Consider the following 10,891-nt stretch of genomic DNA (forward strand, 5'->3'; position numbering starts at 1 on the left):
TTTTCGTTTGGATTACTGGTCTGGGGGAAGCTCACGAGTGTGTGTGTATACGTGTGTGTGTTTGTGTATTTTTGCGTTTGTGTGTATTGTGTTTGTTTCCCGGGGAAAACACTCACGAGAAACACAGGCTAATGTTATGCCTGCTGTGACGTCAAGTTACTCCGTTCTCTGCTTGTAATTATGCCGAAGCTTCAAAGCTGTATTTATCATCTGAATTTGCCGAAACAATTTTAATATTCTGAAAGCCAAGACTTTGTTTATTTGAAACCAGATGAAAACAAACTGTAACGGACCCTGCCGTGTTATCTATGATTACTATACGCCTTACATTCATAATGTCAGCCGGAGGGAGGAGGAGTGAGTGGCGAGTGAGAGCTGTCATCTTCCCTTTACAAGCTTCAAAAATGCATTTATCGTGTGATTTTGGAAATGAAAGTTTCATATTCTGAAAGCCAAGACTTTGTTTATTTAAATGTTTTTTAAAAACATCCGAAATAAAAAACTATTTTTTTTTTAATATATATATTTTTTAAAACTTTTTTATTGGCTCATGATAGGCCCCTGATCTCCGTAGGCCCCTGGGCTTCAGCCCAGGTCAGCCCGTGCATTAAGGCGGCCCTGTGCATGAGCAGAGGGTTTTCTGTTTTATACAGGAAAGTGGCCCCTCTGTAACTGTGCTGCTTTAAAGTTTAGGATCTTACCTTGGAAGTCTGAGGGGTCATGAGATGATGACTCAGATATTGTAGGGCTGTAGTTTTCAAAAACATTTGCTTGTTTCTTGTGAATTACCAAAGGGTTTAATAGATTCAGAGGAGAGAAGTTGAGCCTTTGTTGGCGCCCAGGATATGTGACTGGCTGCAGGTTTCTTGGTCTATACAAAACTGCATGAATCCTTTGTAACAATAGTCTCGTTGTTATTCGTGTAAAGGAGGGTGTGGTTTGCAGTTTGGGTATAGGCTCCTTTAAAATATCAGCAAGGTGCTGAGCAAAGCAGTATAGATTAATGGAGGAAAGCAATTCAAAGTATTTTTATTTCCTTAAGTTAACACAGGATGATGCCCCATAAACCACCATAAAAGATTTAAAGATAAATCATTTATTTATGCATTCATGTTGTACATTTTACAGTCACAGATTGTTGTTACTAAAGAGGAAAGTGAAATGAATGAAAAGGGATGAAGGCACACTGAAAATAAATGGATAAGGTGTTTTTCACTCTCTTATGTAAAAAATAACATTGACATTTTGATTACAATATTACAAGGAAGGCAAAAACAATTCATCTTTGTATCTGCGATTTAGACATGTTACAAATGGGACTTGCATTGCATAACACCAGCTCTAATCCACAATCACCACAGGATTGTTAATCTATCAAGCATCATCTCAATCTGCCCCATACACACTGTGTGTGTGAGTCAAGTATTAAAATCATCTCAGAACTATGACAGAGAGGAGCATCATAGTAACTTCTGGAAATGAATTGATGACCTACTTGGCTTTACACTGGACAACGATTAGATTCACACACTGTTATATAAAGCCTTAATTTCCACCTCAAAACATCGATCTATTTACTGGACAGAAATTGGGTCTGACCCCAAATTTTTTTTTTAAATCCTGAGAAAGTCAAATAAGACGGTGTGTAAAACTACACTGCCCAGTGCCCAGCCAAAAAAAAGTAACCACTTTCATTTAACTAGGCCAGTATGTGGTAAGGGCATTCCACTGGATAATAATACCCCTGCATTATAGCAACAACAACAACAATAATAATAATAATAATAGCAATAATAATTGGGAGGGGGGGCACGGCTGTTCTTATATTCTCTGAGGGGAGGCTCACCTTCCCACACTTTGAAAACCCCTGATCTAATTGAACAGTTAAAAGAAGCTATAACATCAGGTATTTTTCTCTGAGTTGAAATGTTCACAATTTGAGTTTGAATTCCCCCCACTGCTCCCAGGGCACTTGAGTGCCTTTTGTGTAGAAAAAAGTGTGATTATTTTCTGATATTTTACACATATGATATTATGAATACTGTGGGCCTACATACCTTAGTGTGATTATAAGTGCATGTGAGTGAATATTGGCAAGCACATTTGTTTTATACGTCCTATTCATTGTCTCAATGCGCGCTCATACATCTTAAGAAAGTTATCACCAAAAATGTTAAGAATGTTTTTAGAGAACGTTATCCTACCTTTCAGAAGAACATTCTGGGAACCAAAATAAAACGTCCTGCTGAAAACATTCCTAGAACAATGAATGGTAACATTCTCAGAATTTTTTGTGAACCAAAAATGTCTAGCTGGGAACTCACACATGCCACCGCAAACATGCAATATCTGCTTACAGTTTATCATGAATTACGTGCTTGTTTGTTTTTTTCAGAAGGAAAATATGGTGACATCAACATTTTTAAAACATCCTTTTCAAAGAAATGCAACAAGCGCTCTAGAAATGAGTCTGACGTTGACCATGACGTGTTAATATTTGCCATCACAGGAAAGTTTTATAAAAAAAGAATAACCTCCTGAAAACATTATCCGAAAGTTGCTTTGAAAATGTTCTTCTTTTGTTATCATGTAACATTGAGGGAACATTTTATAAAGAACATCTTTAATGTGTGACCCCAACAACGTCCAAAACACATCCTTAGAATGTTGCAGGCAAAACGTTCCACCTTTGTTAACATATCACATTAAAGGAACATTTTATAAAACACTTTCTGTCATCTCAGGCCTCAATAACATCCTGAAAATATTTTCTGAATGTTTCTTGGAGAATGTTTTTTACATTACATTACATTGCATTTAGCTGACGCTTTTATCCAAAGCGACTTACAATAAGTGCGTTCGACCAACAAAATACAAACTTGAAGAAAACAGAATCATATAAGTACAGTGCAAAAACATTTCAAGTGCTTCTCAACTGGCTTTAGATAAGCCAGCCCTTTATTAGTATATAAGTGCTTTGTTAATAGTTCTATCGCTCGAAGTGGAGTCGAAAGAGATGAGTTTTCAGTCTGCGCCGGAAGGTGTGTAAGCTTTCTGCTGTCCTGATGTCAATGGGGAGCTCATTCCACCATTTAGGAGCCAGGATAGTAAACCCACGTGTTTTTGCTGATGGGAACTTGGGTCCCCTTCGCAGCGAGGGTGCAGCGAGTCGTTTGGCTGATGCAGAGCGAAGTGCACGCGCTGGGGTGTACGGTTTAACCATGTCCTGGATGTAGGAAGGGCCAGATCCATTCGCAGCATGGTACGCAAGTACTATTGTCTTGAAGTGGATTCTAGCAGTTACCGGAAGCCAGTGAAGGGAGCGGAGGAGCGGCGTGGTGTGGGAGAATTTAGGAAGGTTGAAGAGGGAGTTGCAGTAGTCTAGGTGTGAGATGACGAGAGCCTGGACCAGAACCTGCGTCGCTTTCTGGGTCAGCTGGGGACGCATCCTACTGATGTTGTAAATGTTCTTCTTTTTTATCATATTTAGGGAAGTCCCGATCACCTTTTTTTGCTCCCGATCCGATTCCGATCATTTGATTTTGACAATCTGCCGATACCGATTTTTCCCGATCCGATCTTTATGCAATGCATTAAGAGAAAAAAAGGTAACAGATAACGGCTGGTCATCCAACGCGATGAATTCAGCTATCTTGGCTGTTATTTTTTTGGTCTTTTCACTGTTCTGGGGCAGTTTCTATTTCCTTTTAAAAGTCTCTGAAAGTGTCGGTTGTTTCCGTGCCGTTACCTGAGTGGCCGCTGTGTATTCGTCGTGTTGTTGTTGGTGTTTGTTTCTCAGGTGGCGTATTAGATTGGTCGTGTTGAACTCTGTTCTTTCCACCACGCGGAACCTCCGCCTTGCAAACATTGCATCTGGCTGTTACACTGCCTTCGCTTTCAATTTTATCATACTTCCAAACTCCTGACATTTTCTCTGTCCCGACTCCCGAGTCACCAGCTGAACGTAGCCTCTCGTTAGCTTACTGCTACTATTAGACACTGCGCCCACTCTGTTGCCAAATTTGAGAGAAATAAGCAACCAGGTCTGAAAACAAGCCCAAAAGAAGCAACACATACATGATGTTGTGTAATTTTAAACCAAAACTAAGGCCTCAGGTTGACTGTAAGACGTGAACATGGTCATTTTTGTTTTGTAACATTAAATAAAATAATAAAAATATTTTTATAATAAATGTAAAAAAAAAAAATCCTGATCCCCGATTTTTTTCTTCCGATCTTTTGAAAATCACGTAATCGGCTCCGATCCCCGATCACGTGATCGGATCGGGACATCTCTATGTAACATTGAGGGAACGTTTTATAAAGAACATCTTTTAATGTGTTAACCCAACAACGTCCAAAACACATCCTCAGAATGTTGCAGGCAAAACGTTCCACCTTTGTTAACATATCACATTAAAAGAACATTTTATAAAAAAAACTTACTGTCATCTCAGGCCTTAATAACATCCTCAAAACATGCTCTGAATGTCTTAGTTAAAATGTTATGTCTTAGTTATAACCTTAAACCTTATATGAACATTATTTGAAATAATAAACATCCAAAAAAGGTTCTTTAAACATCAGATTAAAACGTTTCTTTAAAACATTATTAGAACCTGTAGGTAACGTTAGCCAAAGTTGTGAGAACGTTCCCCGCTAGCTGGGATGGACATGCACATGCGTAGATTTTCTCTTATTTGTTCAGAGCTGACTTTTCTACCAAGGATCTCATTTTCTGCGATCTGCATTAATCATCTGTAGAAAAAACATAGCTCAATTACATGACATTACATTTAGCTAATGCTTTTTTCCAAATGGACTAACAATTAGTGAACCAAGAAGAAAGCCTTCTAGTATAAAGACAATAAAGTGTAGCTTGACTAGACAATGCAATAGTGTGTTCTAGTGTTGTCACGATACCAACATTTTGGTTTCGATACCGATACCAAGTCAAGAATTGCGATTCCGATTCTTTTTCGATACTTTTCTTAAAAAAAGGGAAACACGGAATATCGGCTTTAAAATTAGGAATAACAGATGATTTTAGCAGTCAGAACAACTAAAGCAGCAGTGTTACTAAGAACAGAAACACCAAAGAGTCACATCTAATATAAATATATATAAAAGCATTTATTTTAATTGTGTAGCAGTCAGTTTAACATTTTGGCAGCACTGTTGAGCATTTTGAAAATGTATTTTCATGCCTCTGTGCAAGGCTTAGTCTTTCCATCTGTATAGCCACTGGTGTAAAGTAACTAAGTTCATAAACTCAAGTACTACTTGGGTACAATTTTGAGATACTTGTACTTTATTTAAGTATTTCAATGTTTCTTTTGCTACTTTGTTCTTCTAATCCACTACAGTTCAGAGGTACATGGTGTACTTTTACTCCACTACATGTATTAATCCCTTTAGTTACTTCACAGATGTGGATGAATGATGTGAAATATAATCAAGTGTTAAATCAGACTTTAGTTCCACCTGGAGTAAATCCACCAGCTACCCTGCAGTCTACAAAGTACTTCAAACTAGCTGCACCTTCACCAGCTTTGAGAACACTTTCATGATCAATCATTATAAAACACATCATATATATTATTCTGAAATGGACCAATCTGCACAATGACTACTTTTACTGTCGCTACTTTAATACTTTTACTTGAGGAACATTTTGAATGCAGTACTTTTACTGTAACAGAGTATTCTACACTCTGGTGCTTCTAGTACAAGACCTGAGTACTTCTACTTTTACTGTCGCTACTTTAACTATATTTTGATGATAATACTTTTGTACTTTTATTTGAGGAACATTTTGATTGCAGGATTGTTCCTACATTCTGGTACTTCTACTTTAACTCAAGTACAAGACCCGGGTACTTCTACTTTTACTCAAGTACAAGATATATACTTATATCACCTCCGTTTATAGCCTATGAAAAAAACGAATAGAAAACGAAGGCTAAAGCTAACGTTAGCAGATAGTGATGCTAGTTTGCTAGTTAAGTTTGCTCAACGATAATATTGCGACAGAAACACTTTTCAGTGCACATCACGCTCTGCTGCTCCGACAGGGAGCTCTGCTCTGAACACCTGAGCGGCCCGTTCACAGACTTCTGGCGTCTTTTTTGTCAACAAGCCGAGGCGCAGAAGGCAGTTGCACTCCCACTTGCAGCCATGCTTCTCGTTTTCTCACATGCTCTGGCAGCTAGCGCGTGGCCGCGTGCACGAGAGAGGGGAGGGACTTAGAACGTGCTTGAGAGGAGCGGGACTGCAGGCACGGCTGCAGAGCAGGGAGTGGAAGCAGAGCGCTGAATACACACGGCTCTTATTAAAACGGCGCTTTTTCACGGGAGTACTTTTCCCCGTCATTCTTAAAGTACCGATACTAATGAAACGGAGGAATCGTACCGTTTTTAACGGCAGGGTATCGCGGTACCTTTCAAGTATCGGTACACCGTGCAACACTAGTGTGTTCCTTTTTTAGAGCCATTAGGAATATCTCACTGCACCAAAAATGTTGTACTTCAAGGTTAACTCAGACACATTGATGTACAAAGATTACTTTCTTGCATCATGCTACTGCATTTTTTTTTCTTTCTGGCTGCTTGTGTTGTTGGTGATCTATTAGTATTTTTAACTGGGCCGTGTATTTAAACCCAGTGTTGGAGCTGAAGTTTTAAATTATGTATGGAGTTAGAAAGTGGTGAGCTTCCCAGGCCTGTGAAGCCTGCTCCTTACGAAACTTCAACCAAAGGGTTGCACTGTGGGTTATGTTTTGACAAATAAGAGGAATCAATTTTGATTCCTTTTTTACAAGTGTAGGGTCGAATATTATTTTCGTTATTTTAGCAGCACATGTGCTAAACACTGCAATCAATGTCTAAGTGTGTCTCGCTCTGAACGGGCTGCTAAGTTGGGACACTATATAGTATGATATCGTATGTAAAATATAGTATGAGGGCGCTAATGTAACTTCTGGTCAAACGTACGGCCCCGCCCACTTTCTGGCGAAAATAATGCATTAGAGCAAAGCAGATAATAATTGTTTCTTCATGCCTTAAAGCTGCCATGAGTCATATATATTGCCCCTCAAACAACAAATAAATCCAGAGTTATGGTTTTTGACTTCCTCTACAGAAAACAGCACAGTAAAAGAAACAATCTAATTCAGAAATCACAGTTTAAGTGCCTGCTGCCTGCCACTCGTCCACCGGCAGACAGACCAGACATCGACCCCCTGTTTATGCGGAACTAAACAAATCTGTCTGACGGCCTATTTGACACACATTTCATATTTTTTTAGTAATCATACAGTTTTTGATGAACATAAATATTGTTTTCTGGCATCACTTAATGTAAACATTTTACGGGGAAAATCTGCATTTTGGTATGAGGGTGAACGCCAAAGGTAAGAGGGTGCAGCGCCCCTGTTACCTGGATTACACAGAACCCTGCTTCACACTTGCTTCACCATGTAAATGTGTCTTTTTTTCTGTAGCATTATATTCAAGCCACAAATACAGTAAGGGTGCTGAGATTAGACGTCATCGACATGATACGTCATCTTCATCCATTGGTTTGTGGTAGCGATGCTCCGATCGCCAATTTTGGGGCCGATCGCCGGAATCAGTATCGGCCGATACCGATCGCCGATCCGATCGAGTGGGCGGGGCCTAAATGGAAGATTTAAACATCACTTTCAATCTTCCATTTAAAGTGATGTTTATTATTACATTCAAATGAAGTACATTATTCAAGTTTACATTCACGTTGGATAATAACACGGGAGAAATGAGCGGAAGCGCTCTCTTTTCCTCTCTCCCTCTCTCCCTCTCTCTCCCCCTCTCTCCCTCTCCTGACAGCCTCTCAGTATCTCATGCAGCTCACTGATCCAGTAATGAGTGACCCGACAGTGAAGAATAAATATATTTATAACTAGTTTAGCTTGTTCCAGAGGTAGATAAAATAGCTAAGTGTGTTAGATCTAACTCTTGTGTGTTTCGCTCCGCTCACCGGTCCGTCACAGCGGGCGGAGCTGCAGGATTTCTGCTTCACACACGTTGCATTCCGCTATTTTACTGTCTTTTTCAGACACCTTAAAATAACACCGGACCCGTGAAGCCATTTTGGCGAGCTTGTTTTGCCGCGCACAGAGAAAAGTGTCATGTATTTTACGTCATGCGATCGGCTCTCGCAATCGGCTCTCGCAATCGGCATGTTTAGAGAGCACCGATCAATCGGCAGAGAGTGAGTATCGGCCGATCTCGATCGGTGACCGATCGATCGGAGCATCCCTAGTTTGTGGAGTACACTTTTGAAGCCACAAGTTTTCAATTATAGTACTTATTTTAGTACTTCTGTGCATTAGTGCCTTAGTGCAATGTAGTGCACGCTGAGTCCCCAGAGTGCCCTTCTGCATACTTCTTGCACTCAATAGTCGCCATCTTGGCTAAGTTACGGTTGATGAGGGACAAACAGTGATTGCAGTTGCTCCAGTGAAGACAGCACTACACTTATGAAAGTTATTTAATTGGGTTGAAGGTTACTATATTTTACTGCTGACAAAAAGATTGCTTCGCTAGCTAGCTAGCTAGTATGTAAGTACATTTGTTCCATCTGATTTTTAAAATTGAAAACTCATTGCATCTCTTGCACAGCATGATTATGCATTGAAATGTTGTACACACCGAAACACCATCGTTTAACCGAGTTTTTCCTGCATCCCTCTTCTGTTCCGTGTGAGCAGAGCTTGATTTGGCTGGATGTTGGTTTGAATTTATCCACAATGGACTGCTTTTCATTGGATTCCAATGTTTAATCTAAATGTTACACATAGTAATCTTGCAACTGAATTTGGCCAATCGAATTTGAGCAACTTGAGTTTGTACATATTTCATTTTTGAAAACGAGAAGTTTTGATTCTGAATTTGTTCAATTAAATTCAGAGGCAAAAATGCAGTTAAATAATTCCAATGCATTATTATTTGTTGCTGGATATTCAATGCCTTTTTAATTGTAAAATAGGACGGAACAGATTTACTTTTATACTTAGCACCATCGACTGTCACTAAATGCAGCCTTGTGCGATTTGACAAGACACCCAGTTAAAATTCACATCCTTCGCATGTGCACGACATAACAGTCTACTAAGAATCTGAATGGAACCACAGCACATAATAATAATAAATTATATTTCTATATCGCTTTTCTTGAACCCAAAGACACTTTACATTTGGGAGGGAGGGTAGACAAACAAAACAAAAACAAAAATAAACGAAGAAACAAAACAAAACAGAAAAGCAGTCAGGAGGAAGTTGATTGAGAGGGGGGGGGGCTTATGGATACAGAGTTGAAGAGGTGGGTTTGAGTTGGTTCTCTCACACAGACAGGAGGAGGAGAAGGAGAAGAAGGAGAGAGAAAGTACTTGGCAAGCAGCAATTTAAGCTAAAGAATAAAGAGCCAAGGTTATGTTGAAAGATACAATTCTTTAAAGCTTTCATCGCCATGACAACTATTGAAATCTCTGAATGACGTAAACACACAACGCCGTTGCAACTCAGGTTACAGTTAACGATATTGAGTTGTTGCTTTGGTTTTAAACTTTCACATAAAAAAAAAGGAACATTCTAAACTGATGAAGACTTCAGTTCGGGAGAGATTCAGGAGACCTAAACTGTGACGTTAAGAGGCCCTAGTATGCTAATTTTCAGGTTTATATTTGTTGTGATTGGTTGTAGTGATGTCACTATGTTACGAAGTCAACAAATTATTCCAATGGAGGCGTTTCTGGCAAGAGGGGAGTGTGTGGGAGAGAAACTCCCTCTGGAGCACATGTGTCAAACTCAAGGCCCGGGGGCCAAATCAGGCCCTTGGTGGATCTAATATCGGCCCGCAGGATAATTTTTAATTACTATTAGATCTGGCCCGCCGGTATATTGGATTTCCTCAGCTCAGAGCCTGACCCCAAACATTGATGAACTTGTAACCAAGATGAGATGCCAAGTATCTAGCTTGAACTAGCATCACAGCAGCAAACTGAGTTTCAATGGATCTTTCCTTCTGCACGTTTTTCTTGCGACAACAGGGCATGTTTGGTTTGTTCTTTGAGGGGAATAGTTTTTTTGAAGCTGTTGTTGGCCTGTAGAAAAATGTAATCATAAGAAATGACTCTGGAAAAGCTGCAGATAGAGCCATAAGAAATGAATGCAACTGATTATTTAATGTTTAATGTTGTTTTTATAGGCAATAATTAGTGTGAATGCTGTTTACTGCAGGGAATGCATTTTTTAGTTGAAGATTTGTTAGTTCCAGGTGTGCAATAAGTTCATTTCAATACCATCCATCCATCCATCTTCTCCCGCTTATCCGTGGTCGGGTCGCGGGGGTAGCAGTTCCAGCAGAGAGCCCCAAACTTTCTTTTCCCTGGCGACATCAACCAGCTCTGACTGGGGGATCCCAAGGCGCTCCCAGGCCAGCGAAGAGATATAATCCCTCCACCTGGTCCTAGGTCTACCCCTTGGTCTCTTCCCAGCTGGACGTGCCTGGAACACCTCCCTAGGGAGGCGCCCAGGTGGCATCCTAACTAGGTGCCCGAACCACTTCAACTGGCTTCTTTCGACGCGAAGGAGGAGCGGCTCAACTCCGAGTCCCTCCCTGATGACCGAACTTCTCACCTTATCTCTAAGGGAGACACCAGCCACCCTGCGGAGGAAACCCATCTCGGCCGCTTGTATCCGCATTCATTCATTTCAATACGTTTTGCAATAAACATTGAACCAGTCCGGCCGTCGACTAGTAACCATTTTATTTTGGCCCACTGTGTATTTGAGTTTGACACCCCTGCTCTGGAGGGAACTTTGGGATTTTAGCCTTTACAGACCATTTACAT

This window comes from Pseudochaenichthys georgianus, chromosome 9, assembly GCF_902827115.2.
Source record: "Pseudochaenichthys georgianus chromosome 9, fPseGeo1.2, whole genome shotgun sequence".
NCBI classification, from domain to species: Eukaryota; Metazoa; Chordata; class Actinopteri; order Perciformes; family Channichthyidae; genus Pseudochaenichthys; species Pseudochaenichthys georgianus.